This window comes from Taudactylus pleione, unplaced genomic scaffold (assembly GCF_031769625.1).
Source record: "Taudactylus pleione unplaced genomic scaffold, aTauple2 ptg000127l, whole genome shotgun sequence".
Classification (NCBI taxonomy): domain Eukaryota; kingdom Metazoa; phylum Chordata; class Amphibia; order Anura; family Myobatrachidae; genus Taudactylus; species Taudactylus pleione.
This window is the reverse complement of record NW_028284529.1, coordinates 16,506,547-16,521,980: the sequence shown is the minus strand read 5'-3', so window position 1 is coordinate 16,521,980 and position 15,434 is coordinate 16,506,547. Positions and strand designations below refer to the sequence as shown.

The 15,434-nt window shown below is 45.7% G+C and overlaps 1 protein-coding gene across 1 annotated transcript in view; it reads right to left on the bottom strand.

The window, feature by feature from the left end:
• MPDZ (multiple PDZ domain crumbs cell polarity complex component) overlaps positions 1-4,387 on the bottom strand; it is a 229,645-nt gene extending 225,258 nt beyond the window's left edge. Inside the window, exon 1 of the mRNA XM_088472634.1 lies at positions 4,229-4,387. The gene's annotated coding sequence lies outside the window, so the exon portion shown is untranslated. The remainder of the gene's footprint in view (positions 1-4,228) is intronic.
• Between the last annotated feature and the right edge of the window lie 11,047 nt (positions 4,388-15,434).

Sequence of the window (15,434 nt, the reverse complement as noted above, 5' to 3'; positions counted from 1 at the left end):
AAAAAAAGAGAGACTACAATTTCTGATTCAGTAACTGAAAAAAAAATTTCAGTTAAGTGGTTAATATATTATAATAACTAACCTGCTTTTTGTAGTGCTTGTTATGAACACTCCATAGGGGTAATGAAACTGATGTTTGCCTGAGGCATCCATATACTCTTCTATTGGTAAATGTCTATAACATTGTGAACATAATCTGATGCACTCACTACTTGTATTTATGGGACTCACAAAAACATAAGCACTTTATAGACATAACTAGTGTACATGCAGCTATAAATTTACATTTAAATCTAATGCGCAATTAACTGAATTTAAGTTTAGCAGGCAGAACAAAATGATCACTTTATACATAAGCACATATTTGCTACAGTTGTTTACAGGTAAAAACAATAAAGCATGCATGAGACAAATAACACATACACTACCAACATGCTCCAAAATTACATAGAGCCTTAGAGAGCAGGTTTCAGAATAAATATAACCTTCTAAACATAGAACACTTGATTCGGTAATAGGCTTTAATGCCACATGTCATTAACTCACACTTGGATAATACATGGTAAAAGAAAAATGAATTGAGGCAATAGAATAAGATCTGTAAACCTTATTTTTTTTTTTTTTTCAAAGTTTGCAGTGAAGTTAGGTGGAAAAGAATTAAACAAGAGGTTTGGAAAATCATAATCAGCGATGCTCTGTGAATTACAGCAATAGCCAAAAGTTTTGAGAATGACAAGTATTGATTTTCACAAAGTTTGCTGCTTCAGTGTTTTTAAAGACCTTTTTGTCAGATGTTACAATGGTATACTGAAGTAAAATTACAAGCATTCATAAGTGTCAAAGGCTTTTATTGACAATTACATTAAGTTTATGCAAAGAGTCAATATTTGCAGTGTTGACTCTTCTTTTTCAAGACCTCTGCAATTCGCCTGGCATGCTGTCAATCAACTTCTGGGCCACATACTGACTGATGGCCGCCCATTGTTACCTAATCAATGCTTGAAGTTTGCCAGAATTTATGGGTTTTTGTTTGTCCACCCGCCTCTTGAGGAGTGACCACAAGTTCTCAATGGGAGTAAGGTCAAGGGAGTTTCCTGGCCATGGACCCAAAATGTAAATATTTTGTTCCCCAAGCCACTTAGTTATCACTTTTGCCTAATGGCAAGGTGCTCCATCATGCTGGAAAAGACATTGTTCGTCACCAAACTGTTCATTGATGGTTGGGAGAAGTTCCTCTTGCAGGATGATTTGGTACCATTCTTTATTCATGGCTGTGTTCTTAGGCAAAATTGTGAGTGAGCCCACTTCCTTGGCTGAGAAGCAACCCCACACATGAATTGTCTCTGGATGCTTTACTGTTGGCATGACACAGGACTGATGGTAGTGCTCACCTTTCATTCTACGGACAAGGGGATTCATCAGAGAAAATAACTTTACCCCAGTCCTCAGCAGTCCAATCCCTGTACCTTTTGCAGAATATTAGTCTGTCCCTGATGTTCTTTCCTGGAGAGAAGTGACTTCTTTGCTGCCCTTCTTGACACCATGCCATCCTCCAAGTCTTCGTCCTGTGTCATGCCAACAGTAAAGCATCCTGAGACCATTCATGTGTGGGGTTGCTTCTCAGCCAAGGGAGTGAGATCACTCACAATTTTGCCTAAGAACACAGCCATGAATAAAGATTGGTACCAAAACATCCTCCAAGAGCAACTTTTCTCAACCATCCAAGACCAGTTTGGTGATGAACAATGCCTTTTCCAGCATGATGGAGCACTTGCCAGCGCTATTCAATTCTGTGCACAGTTATTTCAGGGAATGCCCGTTCTGCCGCCCCTCGTGCCTTAAACGGGGTGTTTAGTCGCAAGAACGGGCGTTCTCCTACTAAATTTCCCAGTGCGATGCTGTTTTCCCGATGCTAAGGGCACTAAACAGCATCGCGTCTGTAGTTTTGTCGGATTTCTGGAGGGGTGCGAGAAATCCTTACCAACGCGCTGAATTGTATAGCGCCGGGAGCTCCCTTCTGGCGCTATTTACTTCGCGATCAATAGAATCGAGCAAATTGACACACATGAAACGGTTGTAATTTTACTTCAGTATACCATAGTAACATCTGACAGAAAGGTCTAAAAACACTGAAGCAGCAAACTTTGTGAAAACCAATACTTGTGTCATTCTCAAAACTTTTGGCAATGGCTGTATACAGGGCCATCTCTTCCATTTGGCAGTTGCCCAAGGGCCCGAAGCTTGTAGGGGCCCACCAACCCACCCAGTTGGTAAATTTGTGATATTTTTATAAGCCAGCCGCCGGTGCACTGTATTCTGATCTAACCTCCCCCCACCCCATCCCCATCACCCCCCCCCCCAGGGACGAGTACTCACCTCAGTGAGTACTCAACTCGCAAGAAGTGAGGCCTCCTGGTCACTAGCTAAGCTGTGGGTTACCACCAACAGCTTAGCGACCGACCAGGGTGACAGTTGCGATGGTCAAGACCATCACGATCATCGGGGCTTGCGACGAGACCCTAAGGTTGGGTCTCGGCAACCGCAAGCCCCAGGGAGCTTCCTGCTCTGATCGAGCAGGAAACTCCCCACTGACATCGATGCTGATGTCAGTGCGGCCGACAAACAAAACAGCAGGCTTTCGCTTGGGAACGCCTCCATTTGTGTAGCCACCCCCCCGCCCCGCCTACAAAACGGGCCGAGCTGTCGATCAACATCAACAGCCGCCCCTTTTGTAGTGAGTTGCGGAGCAAGAGAATTTCTCTCTCGCTCCGGGGCTTGTGGATGCGCAGTGCGGCCACTGCGCGTGCGCAGGACCAAGACATCGACCCGGTTGCGAGCGCTCAGAGCTTGCGACTGGGTCTGAGTGAGGTCCAGAGTCTCTCTGCATGTGTGGGAGATCTGATGGGCATGCAGGAGGGTTTAATTTTATTGACCATTTAAACATTTTTTCCTGTGAATGGATGGGTAGGGGCCCCAGTGCATTGCTTTGCCCAGGGCCCACACTGCTGTTAAGACAACCCTGGTACATATTTAAACTGCTTCTGTTGTTATTTTTACTTAAGATAAAGAACTTTCGGTACTTCCTCATCTTTGCGGCCCCTGCTGGAGTCGCTGGTTACGCTACTTACGTATCTTCACTTGTCAGTGAAGATACGTAAGTAGCGTAAAGATGAGGAAATACCATTCGTCCCCTTGCGGGCTCGCTTCGCTCGCCACAAGGATATATTCCCCCCTCCATGCCCACTTGGATGGTAGGGAATGACGTTGGACACTGGCTGATCTTTACGCTACTTACGTATCTTCACTGGACGAGTGAAGATACGTAGTAGCGTAACCAGCGCCTCCAGTAGGGGGCCGCAAAGATGAGGAAGTACCGAATTTTCTGCTGACCATTATGTGCTAACCTAGCAGCAGCTAATGTTTCTGTTTCATTCCTTATAGCTCAGCAATTACTGTCAGCCTTTTAATCTCCTCTGTTTGCCCAGACTCTCATCACTCAAACATTTCCACAATCTACAATCTTTGTTTACAGAGCAAACAAAAAAAAAAAAACTCACTATGTAGTTCTAAAAAGTCATTATGTATCAGTTACTTCTTCTAGGAATCTAAAACATCTAGTATTATCTAATGAGCATAAAATTGTCTGTAAAAGTTCAGGACATGGGGTACACTAATTATTTAAGCAAACTCGTAATCTAACCTAGAGTATGTAAGCTTTTAGCACATATTTCTCTGGTAAAAGTAATGTACCTCCTGTTCTGAACTTTTACCATATAGTCAATAAACCATTTCATTATCCTGTGATTAAAACATAAAATGTGTACAAGAGCAGTAACCTATGAGAAATGATAAAACATAAGGCATTTCATATTCCTGTGATAGTAAACAAAAAATATACAAATGCATAAACATCTAGGGCAAAGCATAAACATTACAGATACACCTTACAGGAGGAGCCTGTTACATCAATGCATAATTAATACCAATAAGTCAGGCAGCGATGCTGAGCACTGGGTACTATGTGCAGAGGAATAGAAACATAACTGTGACTGTAACCTGTGCCCCAATACTCACTGCCTCCATCCCCCTGACAACAACTATGCCCGGCAGGATGCTGACTCTCTAGTATGTGCTGCATGTAACTGTACACACACACCCATCTCTAACTGATAACTGTACACACAGATAAATGTACACACACATAGCCGCCCACAGCAATGATGGCCACCTGTTGGTAGGATCGGTGTGGCTGTATCGGGGTCAGGGACCTCCGCTCCTTCTCCTCGCCTTTGTCACCGGTAACATCGGGGTAAAGGATCGGGACACAAACCGCCCCAGTGACCCGAGGCCGCTTGCGGTTCACGCTTCGTGACGTCACCCCGCTGCCAGCGCTCTGACGTCATGCGATTGAGGGTCGGCCAGCAGTGAGTGCAGCTTAGCAGTGAGACAGCAGAAGCAGGAGAACAAAAGACGCCGGAGCCTGGAGGAGGGGGAGGCGACCGGGATACGCTCTACTGACAAACTTGGATATAAGACAGCAGCAGCACATGATGGTAGAGGATAGATAGTGAGGATAGGGCGTGTGCTGCTGCTGGGCACAGCTATAGGAATCTCACACTCCTACTAGGCTAGCTTACTACGGTCTGTGTTACTGCCTCTCTGCTGTACAGTCATGTAGGACAGAAACTGCTTGCCTAGGGGGTTTGGGCGCCCAGGGCAAAATGGAAAATGGCGCCCCCTACAAAAAAAATCTATAAAAACGAGATAGACAGCTTATATACATCCATAAACTGGTTAATTACTATAAAACTGCTTACATAAAAAAAAAAAAAAAAAAATGTTGTACTTTCGTATCTTTGCGGCCCCCGCTATGTAACTTGCTTAGCCACTACGTAAGGTACTGTACTACTTACACTACTGACTCTTGCTAATGTATTTCAACGCCGCACCCTACTGTATTTCGGTGCCGACGAAACACGATATATCTGTTCTCTCCCCCACTGTTCTGTCCCTATTTCATCCCCCCGCGTTCGCCACATTTCTTTAGCCGCCGAACACACTCAACCCCACATATGACATATCTCCACTAGTCAGTGAAGATACGTAAGTAGCGTAGCCTGCAGGTGGCCGCAAAGATACGGAAGTACCAAAAATATTTTCAAATATGAAACTTATTGTTGCCTGGGGCTTTTTTTTAACTAATTAATAGAGTCCAAGGGGTCTATTCATAGAGCAGCGCAAAGGCCTGTTTAGCTAAAAAAAAACAGGGCTTTTCTCTGCTTTGTCAATTTGTAGAGTGGGTCACCGTGGAGAAGGTCATTCCTACTTCGGCGGCACCCCTGCTTCCTGTATGCAATATATCACCATCGTTTTGTATGGTGAGTGAGATTCATAGAACAACTGAAAGCTCAGCTCAGTACAGATTCGCTATCTCAGGATGGAGTAATCTGTAAAGGGAAACTAAAAAAGCAGGGAAGTTGAATACTTCTCTGCCCGGCGCTGGCTCCATCCCCTGTAGACCAGTGTCTTTTACAGCAGGTTTGAGGTGACCTGATGCTCCCAGATGCATAGGCAGTATAAAGAAGACGTATCCGACTCTCATGGAGGGGCAGTTTACAGAGGAAAACGTCAGCCAGGTAAGTGTAGATGAATGGCTACAAAACATTACTATATATCGCATTAATGTGATGTGATATATAGTGATATTTTTGGTAACCAGTTCATGTTTTACATGAATAGACCCCAGAGCCGGATTAAGACCCACTGGGGCCTTAGGCAAGACAAGTCTGGGCATGCCCTGCAACCAGATTAAAATTTACTATAGCAATAAATATATATATATATATATATATACTCTCCTCTGCTCCCTTAGTAATTAGCGTCAGTGCCTTCCTTGTTTACCGTTCCCTCCGGGAGAGCGGAATCTGTACAAGGGTGTGTATGGGCGGCACTCAAACGACTTGAAATAAATTTCTGTGAGACCCCAATAGATTTCAATGTTTCAGAACTCATTTACTTTGCTTCTGATGAATCCTGTCAAAAGAACCAAAGTAAACAAGTTCTGAAAACTAGGTAACTAGAAAACTGCAAACTAGGTAACTCATCATTACTGCAGATCATCTAATTTTGAATTATTTGAAAAGTGTATAGATTACTAGACCTAGTTCTTAGCTTTGTGGCATTCACTGTTTATGTTAGGACATTTATTGCTAGCCATATTAGTGGGAGGGTATTGGGGGATGATTGGATTCATTGCATACACATGCAAGCACTGACTAAGGTCATAGGAAGGCTGAAGGCCCCTGGGCTGAGTAGGGCATAATTATTAGAAGTGCATAATTTGTAAAAGTGCATTTCTTACCAAATTCGGCATTATACTGGCATTAAACTGAAGGAGACTACTCTAATCTTAAACTATTCTTTAACAAGAACATATGGACAAAGTATAATCAAGAAATGTAAGTTCACAATATCTACACTACAAGCAACTGCTGTCTTCATCACCGGGCAATCTTCACTGTCCTCTGTTTGCTCACTATAAGAACTTACACCTGCTAATATTTGTACTGACTCGCTCGTTTCACAAACAACTCATAGCTTACTGTATTCAGTGCCAATTTTAGTATATGTCTTAGAAATAATATCTTCCCACCTCTCTTCTTTTCCTAGACTGTCATCTGTCTTTTAATTCAGTTTACTTTAATATTCCATTTCTCTTTTCCTCTGCTCAATAATAGTTTGGAAATTTTGCAGGCACATTTTCCTCCATTGTACTGTTACTTGCTTCTCTGCACCCATACTTTATTCCCACATCTAGTTTTCCTCCCTCTACCCAACTCTTCCACACCATTATCATGTGTACCTCCCCCTCCACTCACTGTCTACCTAATACTCTGCTCTACCCCCTTTTTCCACCTATATCATTTCCCCCTTGTCTCCTCCACCTCCTCCTACCGCTATCTCCCCTCCTCTGTCTGCCGTCCTCCCTCTCCTCTCCCACTAATACACTTTCATTCTCTTCTACCCCTCCTTTGTCCTACTACCCCAATGATAATCCTTCCTCCAAACCCCCTCTCCATGTCACCCCATACCACCCCCATCATATTAAACTCCCTCCCTGCCAACCACCTACAGGTTCCCTTCCCAGCACTGGTCCCCGCATAATCTCTCCACTACATTCATCTCGGCCACCCATATTAAACTCACCTCGCTACAGCAACCCAAATAATCTAATTCACATCTCTCCCACAAGCACTGTCCCTCTATCCTGTGCCCTCTGGAATGCCAGATCAGTATGTAACAAACTCGTACTCACCCATGACCTTTTCATCTCTAAAAACTTGCATCTCCTAGCCATTACTGAAACCTGTATTTCACCCTCTGACACCACTTCCCCTGCTGCTCTCTCCTCTGGGAGCCTCATCTTCTCTCATACCCCTCGGCCTGGGGGTCGCCATGGTGGTGGGGTTGGGGTCCTTCTATCCCCCGGTTACTTCTACCAACTCCTACCCTCTGAACCATCTCTTACTTTCTCGACATTTGAGGTTCATGCTATACGCCTCTTCCAACCAGTTCACCTTAGAGTAGCTGTCATTTACCGTCCCCCTGGCCTTCCTTCCAAATTCATTGACACCTTTGCTTCCTGGCTTCCTCACTTTCTCTCCTCTGACCTTCCCTCTATTATCCTAGGTGACTTCAATATTCCTATTGATATCCCCACAGAAGCCTCTGCCCCCAAACTCCTCACCCTCATGTCTTCATTTGGTCTCTGCCAATGGACCTCTTCACCCTCCCATGTGAATGGACATTCGCTTGACCTGGTCTTCACTCACCGTTGTGATATTTCTGATTACTCCAATTCCCCATTCCCCCTCTCATCACCTTCTCTCTTTTAACCTATCCCTCTCTCCTTCCCTTCCTCTACCTCCTAAGGCCACTATCACTAAGCGTAACATTGATGCTATCGACACCGTTTCTTTTTCTTCCCAGCTTGACTCACTTCTCTCCCCTATCCTCTCTCTCTCCTGCCCTGAACAAGCCATTTCTCTATACAATACCTCCCTTCTGCTCTGGAGTCTGTTGCTCCGGCGATCACTATTCACCCTCGCAGATTTACACCTCAACCCTGGCATTCCAAATGCACCAGATACCTGCAAAAGTGTTCGCGAACTGCCGAACGACAATGGAGAAGATCACGCTCTAAGGGTGATTTTCTCCATTTCAAATTTATGCTCTCATCATACAGTGCTGCCATTTCCCTCTCTAAACAGTCATATTTCAAGAACCTCATCTCCTCTCAGTCCTCAAATCCCCAACGTCTCTTCAACTCCCTCCTCCGCCCACCCCCTCCTCGCTTCCCCTCCACGCTCTCTGCCCCTGATTTTGCTACCTACTTTACATCTAAAATTGACTCCATACGTCAGGACATCATATCCCACCAGTCCCCCTGCTATCCACCTCCTCTCTTCCCAGATCACCCCTCTCCTTCAATTTTACCAACTCTAACTTTCTTCCCTGTATCTGGAGAGGAAGTAATGTCCCTCATCCAGTCCCCCCCCCCTTCCACCTCCCCCCTTGACCCTATCCCTTCACATCTTCTCCGCTACCTCTCTCCTGCCTGCTCCCATCTTGCCCACCTCTTTAATCTCTCCCTATCATCAGGCACTGTCCCGTCTGCATTCAAACATGCCCTTGTCTCCCCCATACTAAAAAAAACAACCCTTGATTCTAACACTCTCTCAAACTACCGTCCCATCTCTCTTCTCCCTTTTGCTTCCAAGCTCCTTGAACGTGTTTGTTTTCAAGCGCCTTACCACCTTTCTTACCTCTCATTCCCTCCTTGACCCTTTTCATTCTGGCTTCCGTTCTCTCCACTCCACTGAAACTGCCCTCACAAAAGTCAGCAATGACCTCATTGCTGGTAAATCCAAGGGCCACTACTCTCTGCTCATTAACCTTTCTGCTGCTTTTGACACTGTGGACCACCCTCTCCTTCTGCAAATCCTTTACTCCCTTTGTCTGCGTGACACTGCCCTCTCCTGGCTATCCTCCTACCTCTCTGACCGATCCTTCTCTGTCTCCTCTCATGACTCCTCTTCTCCCGCACAGCCTCTTGCACTGGGTGTTCCCCAAGGTTCTGTTCTTGGACCTCTCCTTTTCTCACTCTATACATCCTCACTAGGTGAACTCATCAGCTCTTTTGACCTCCAATATCATCTCTGTGCTGATGATACTCAAATCTACCTTTCCTCCCCTGACCTCTCTCCCTCTCTCCTCACCCGTGTCTCCAACTGTCTCTCTGCCATTTCTTCCTGGATGTCCCAGCGATTTCTTAAACATAATATGTCTAAGACTGAGCTAATCATCTTCCCTCCCCCCTACATAACCACACTTCCCCCATTTCTTTATCAATTGATGGCACAACTATCTCCTCTAGCCCTAAAGTGCGCTGTCTTGGAGTTATCCTGGACTCCTCCCTCTCCTTCAAACCACATATCCAGAATCTCTCACTGTCCTGTCACTTTCATCTTAAAAATATTTCCAACATTAGACCCTTTCTCACCCAGGATGCCACTAAAACCCTCATACACTCATTGGTCATCTCCAGATTGGACTACTGTAACCTCCTATCTGGCCTCCCCATCTCTCCCCTCTCCAGTCTGTCCTCAATGCTGCTGCTCGGCTCATCTTCCTCTCAAAACGCTCTGCATCTGCCTCCCCTCTCCTACAAGCCCTCCACTGGCTCCCCTTCCCCTTTAGAACCCAATTTAAGGTTCTCACACTCACTTACAAAGCCCTCAGCCATTCTTCTCCCATTTACATCTCTGATCTCATCTCCCTTCACTCTCCTGTCCGCCCTCTTAGTTCAACAAATGCACGCCGCCTCTCATGCCAATTGATTACTTCCTCCCACTCCCGCCTCCAAGATTTTGCCCGCGCTGCTCCCCACCTTTGGAACTCTCTCCCGCTTCCCAGACTCTCCACCTCTCTACAGTCCTTCAAACGGACTCTCAAGACCCACTATTTCATCAAAGCCTACCAGCTGTCATCTTAACTTGCTGCTACATACTCCTTCCTCCCTGCCTACCCCATCTGTTTCACCCCTGGTTGTCTGTCCCTCCCGCTTAGAATGTAAGCTCCTATGAGCAGGGCCCTCTACCCTCTTGTACATCTCCTTACTCTACCTTCATCTACTTCTTACTCTCTACCAGGGCACCTAACACTTGGTTGCTTTGCCTTGTTGCTTATCTGGGTGTTATGGTCGTGAATGTAGCAATGTATATTATCCATGTCCTGTAATTGTACTGTAAGTCACTGTAAATCAATCTATTTGTTTATGTACTTTGTAAGGTGCTGCGGAACACTTGTGGCGCCATATAAATAAACAATAATAATTTCAAGTCATCTAAATGCCGCCTACACACATCCTTATATAGTGTCAAGTTTACTTTGGTTATACTACAAGTTTACCTATGTTAGGTACATTGAAAAAGCCAGTTCCTTGTGAAATACATTGAAAAAGCGTAATCCAAATGAAATACATTGAAAAAGCCTGGTCCACATACAATACATTAAAAAAGCCAGATACATATTCGACATTGAAAATTCCAGATCCACATTAAATACGGTGAAAAAAAATAGATCCACCTAAAAGCCAGTTCCTCGTAAAATACAGAAAAAGCCAGATCCAAATGAAATACATTAAAAGCCAGGTCCACATAAAATACATTGAAAAAGACAGATCCACATAAAATACATTGAAAAAGACAGATCCAAATTAAATACATTGAAAAAGCCAGGTCAACCTAAAAGTAAATTGAAAAATCTATGTCCACTTAAAATACATTGAATTGAAAAAGATAAAACCACATAATACACTCAAGCCCCCTCACATGTCAATCCAGCCCCCACATGTGTCACTCCAGTGCAAAGATTACTTAACAGCTAAGATGATGTCATGAACCCTCCAGGTCCAGGCTCCTCACAGTAGACCGTTTTCTCTCAAGCTGGGTACACACTGGAGCGATGGGCATTGGAAAGAATGCACTTGAACAGGGATTTCCCATCCACATTTGAACGAGTTAATGCACGACGGAACGATCACTGTTCTGTCCTTCATTAACTTACTACGGGTCGCTAGCGATATCGCTGGTTTTGATGTGTAGCGCATCAAATATAGAGACCTTCACTAGTGACCACAGGAGCGTGCAATTGCAGGTACACACTGAGCGATGTAGGCGATTTATCATTACAAAATGGCAAATCAGCCCAACATTGCTCCAGTGTGTACCTAGAGTTACTCAAGATAGTGCAGTTCACACAAGCACATCAAAATTGCAGGCAAAGAGCAGATAAGCTGACGCTGAGAGCTCTGGTTTGTCATGATTTTTTTAGACCAGTGGTTCCCAAACTGTGCGCCGTGGCACCCTGGGGTGCCTCGGGACACTTGTAGTGGTCCCTCAGGTTGGTGGTCCAGCAACAAATCAAATCAACTTATTTGTTAATGTAATGTAAATATGTGGACAAACAGAAGTACAACCTGTTCACCATCACATAACTGAACCTAAGGATGACATTTAAGCACAATTTACTTCACTTTATTACTTTACTTAATTTGTTTCTGAATTTATCAATAACAAAGTTAAACTTAGGGGTGCCGTGAAAACAATGCTGATAAAAAGTTTGGGAACCACTGCTTTAGACTATTCACTCTGAGCCTGATTCAGAGCCGGACGCTATTTGCACTCGCTCGTTCAGAAAAAGGGGCCGGCTATTTAAATTGAGCGCTCGCTCTTTGCGGTCTTTTGACACCTCTATGTCTGAACGAGCGAACGAAACATGCGCTCGCTATTTTGTAAAGACGCCCCCTGGCCGCTCGCATCCTACGTCATCTCCGCTATTTATTTGATTAATCGAGTACATCGAAATGCGTCTGAACTGCTCACAGTACTTGTGGTTGGATTTCCCTACCGCAATCATGCGAACAGTTCAGGCTAAGAAACAACCAAGTGACGTGGTCGATGACGCTGCTTTGTTAATTATGCACACCCTTAAAACGCCCGTTTTGACCTTTTGGCACGCCTGCGTTCGGATTTCCACTCCCTGTTTTCATGCACCTTCCCCTGTTACCACCCACAAACGCCTCATCCTGTCACTCAAATTAGCAGGCATTCGCTATTTTGCGAGCACACAATTTCCGACCGCAATGAATGGTTCGCGCATGCGTATTACAACTAGGGGTGTGCATCGGCCACTTTTCGTGTTTTGGTTTTGGATCTGGATCTTTCTTCGTGTTTTGGATCTGGATTGGTTTTGCCAAAACCACCCTTCCGTGTTTTGGGTTCTGGGTTTTGTGTTTTGGATCTGTATTTTTTTGAAAAAAAGCATAAAAACAGCTAAAATCACAGAATTTGTAGGTTTTTCTGCTCCTATGCTATTATTAACCTCAATAACCTTAATTTCCACTCATTTCCAGTCTATTCTGAACACCTCACACCTCACAATAGTGTTTTTATGTCCAAAAGGTTGCACCGAGGTAGCTGGATGACTATGCTAAGCGACACGAGTGGGCGGCACAAACACGTGACCCATCTAGGAGTGACACTGCAGTGGCAGGCAGGATGGCAGTTAGAAAAACTAGGCCCCAAACTGTACATAATGCAAAGAAAAAAAGAGGTGCAAGATGGAATTGTCCTTGGGCCCTCCCACCCACCCTTATGTTGTATAAACAGGACATGCACACTTTAACAAATCAATCATTTCAGCGCCAGGGTCTGCCACACAACTGTGGCTGAAATGATTGGTTCGTTTGGGCCCCCACAAAACAAGCTGGCAATTAATGTGTCCCTGCACAAACTGGCTCTACGGAGGCAAGATGTCATCCTCATCCTCCTCATCCACCGATTCCTCACCCTCTTCAGTGTGTACATCCTCATCCTCACAAAGTATTAACTCGTCCCCACTTGAATCCACCACCACAGGTCCCTCTGTACCTTCTGGAGGCTGGTCTCCCTGGAAGAGCTGATAATTCATTTTGATGAACATCATCTTCTCCACATTCTGTGGAAGCAACCTCCTACGCCTTTCGCTGACAAGGTTCCCGGCTGCACTAAACACTCTTTCGGAGTACACACTGGAGGGGGGGCAACTCAGGTAAAATAGAGCCAGTTTGTACAGGGGCCTCCAAATTGCCTCTTTTTCCTGCCAGTACAGGTATGGACTGTCTGACATGCCTACTTGGATGCTGTCACCGATGTAATCCTCCACCATTCTGTCAATGGTGACAGTATCATATGCAGTGACAGTAGACATGTCAGAAATTGTTGCCAGGTCCTTCAGTCCGGACCAGATGTCCAAACTTGGTCCTGCCTGCCCTGCATCACCGCCAGCGGGTTGCTTAGGATACCTAAGTTTTTTCCTGGCAGCCCCAGTTGCGGGAGAAAATGAAGAAGGAGCCATTGACGTGTCACGTTCCGCTTCAGCTGACAGTGTGTTCACCAGCAGGTCTTTGCACCTCTGCAGGCTTGTGTCGGCCGGAAAGAGAGACACCACATAGGCTTTAAACCTAGGATCGAGCACGGTGGCCAAAATGTAGTGGTCTGATTTCAACAGATTGACCACCCTGGAATCCTGGCAAAGCGAATGAAGGGCTTCATCCACAAGTCCCACATGCCGAGCGGAATCGCTCCGTCTTAGCTCCTCCTTCACTTTCTCCAGCTGCTTCTGCAAAAGCCTGATGAGGGGAATGACCTGACTCAAGCTGGCAGTGTCTGAACTGACTTCACGTGTGGCAAGTTCGAAGGGCTGAAGAACCTTGCACAACACGGAAATCATTCTCCACTGCGCTTGAGTCAGGTGCATACCCCCTCCTTTGCCTATGTCATAGGTGGATGTATAGGCTTGTATGGCCTTTTGCTGCTCCTCCATCCTCTGAAGCATATAGAGGGTTGAGTTCCACCGCGTCACAACCTCTTGCTTCAGGTGATGGCGGGGCAGGTTCAAGAGTGTTTGCTGGCGCTCCAGTCTTCGGCACGCAGTCGCTGAATGGCGAAAGTGGCCAGAAATTTTTCGGGCCACCCAAAGCGTCTCCTGCACGCCCCTGTCGCTTTTCAGAAAATTCTGCACCACCAAGTTTATTGTGTGAGCAAAACATGGGACGTGCTGGAATTTGCCCAGATGTAATGCCCGCACAATATTGGTGGCGTTGTCAGATATCACAAATCCCCAGGAGAGTCTAAGTGGGGTAAGCCACTGGGCGATGATTTCCCTCAGTTTCTCTAAGAGGTTGTCGGCGGTGTGCCTCTTACTGAAACTGGTGATACACAGCGTAGCCTGCCTTGTAACGAGCTGGCGTTTCTGAGATGCTGCTACTGGTGACGCTGCTGCTGTTGCTGCGTAAGGTGATACATCTACCCAGTGGGCTGTCACAGTCATATAGTCCTTAGTCTGCCCTGTTCCACTTGTCCACATGTCCGTGGTTAAGTGGACATTGTGTACAACGGCATTTTTCAGGACACTGAGGACACTTTTTCTGACGTTTCTGTACAGTCTCGGTATCGCCTGCCTAGTGAAGTGGAATCTAGACGGGATTTGGAACCGGGGACACACTACCTCCATCAATTGTCTAAATCCCACTGCACTAATGGCGGATACCGGACGCACGTCTAACACCAACATAGCAGTCAAGGCCTCAGTTATACGTTTTGCTTCAGGATGACTGCTGTCGTACTTCATCCTCCTCGCTAAGGACTGTTGGAGGGTCAATTGTTTAGTAAAAGTAGTGGTGTTCCTACTTCCTCTCTGGGATGATGAACGACTCCCAGCAGCAGCAGCAACAGCAGCAGCGGCAGCAGTAGGCGTAGCAATGCAGGATCCTCCGGAGGAATCCCGGATAGGAGAGTCAGTCATGCCAGTGATATGGCCTGCAGGACTACTTCCGATCCTGACTAAGGAGGAAATTGACGAGGAGGGAGTTGACGGTGTGGTTTGCAGGCGCTTGGATACAACAGGACAACGGGATTTAGGTGTCCCTGGACTGCTTACGGTCTGAGCCAAAGTTTCTGAACTTGACAGTAACTTTTTATGAACGCGCTGCAGGTGCCGTATAAGGGAGGATGTTCCTAGGTGGTTGACGTCCCTACCCCTACTTATTTCACCTTTACATATGGTACATATGGCAAGACAGTTGTTGTCCGGATTTGGATAGAAATATTGCCAGACCAAAGAGGTGGAATGTTTGGTCTTCTGCCCAGGCATGACCGTGATGGGCTTTTTCATCCCACGGACAACAACTGTCTCCCCCGGAGCCTGATTTAAACAAACCACATCACCATCAGAATCCTCCTCGCCAACTTCCTCCTCAGCGCCAGCTACACCAGTATCCTCATCCTGTTGTACTTCAACAGTGACATCTTCAATTTGCATATCAGCAAGTG